The sequence below is a fragment of the Rhinolophus hipposideros genome (assembly GCF_964194185.1).
Source record: "Rhinolophus hipposideros genome assembly, chromosome: 14".
NCBI lineage: Eukaryota > Metazoa > Chordata > Mammalia > Chiroptera > Rhinolophidae > Rhinolophus > Rhinolophus hipposideros.
In genome coordinates this window covers 56,972,156-56,973,307 of record NC_138060.1, presented here as the reverse complement: position 1 = coordinate 56,973,307, position 1,152 = coordinate 56,972,156, and positions in this window count along the sequence as shown.

Genomic DNA, 1,152 nt, shown 5'->3' with positions numbered 1-1,152 from the left:
AACTTGTGTGTTTTTAATTGTGTGAAAAATTCTGAGTTAGGGGTCCATCTTTCGGGGTCTGGCATAATGGAGGGCGGTGTGTTGTGAGAAGTGAAATTCAGGTCCTCTTGTCCAATGAGGTCTAGACAGGTGCAAGTCTCAAATGGTCTTCAGCACTAATCCCCAGACTCTGGAATGCAATCCTGGGCCCAGGAGGGACCTTGGGAAAACCAAAATCACAGTCTCAGGGCTGCCGTGTGAGCTGAGAGGCCTGCCTTCCATGCAGGTTTTGTTCTTACCGGCTGTGTGCCCCTGGGCAGGCACTTGCCTTGGTCTGGGCTCCAGGCCTCTGTCTGTCCTCGGGGTGATGTCCTCGGGGTGATGAAGTTACCTCCCAGGACCAGCCCCATCATGAGATGGCCACCAGGAGGCGCAGCTGCCAGCCACTGTCATCGGGACAGGGCCCTTTTGCAGAGGTCATTCCTGTAGCAGCTGATAAAATTCCCAGAAAGGAAATAAATGCACTGATCTCTCCGGATCATGCTCTAAACACACTGGGGAATGCACATGCCAAGCTTCTCTCCACCATCTGTCCTGCATGAAATCTTTTGCAGGAGGGCAAAGATTTGCAAAATAAGCATCTGAGTTACTGAGTTCTGGGATTTGGGAATTGGCAGAGCCTTTAGGTACCATCTGGTTCAGCCCCCTTGTTGCTCAGGTTGGGGAAGCTGAGGCCTGCCCTAAGGAGCTGGTGACAGTACAGCCCAGAGCTCCTCCCTCTGGGCTGCGAACAAGGTGCTGTCCACCGCTTGGCAGTACCCACAAAGAATAAAAGGGGATCTTGGCCTATGAAGAGTGCCCTTTCTGTGCCGGGAGGGCTGGATATCTATTAGTTCAGGTTGATGAATTGCCTTCCTTTTTCCTGGGCTCTAACCCCTGATGGGGCCAGGTAGCAGAAATGCTGCCTGATAGCTACCAAGCATCCTTGGCAGTGCCAGTAGGAGAGAGGCTCAGAGAGGAAGGCGCCCCATCTGAGTGCACCTGGCAGGGGGCGCTGCTTAGCTCTGCTATGTCAGCTCTGAGATGCCACTGGGTCCGATGTGCAAGGCAAAGCCTATAGTTCATTGAAGAACATGAAGGAGACTGTCTTTGTGATCTGGTATGGAAAAGGGC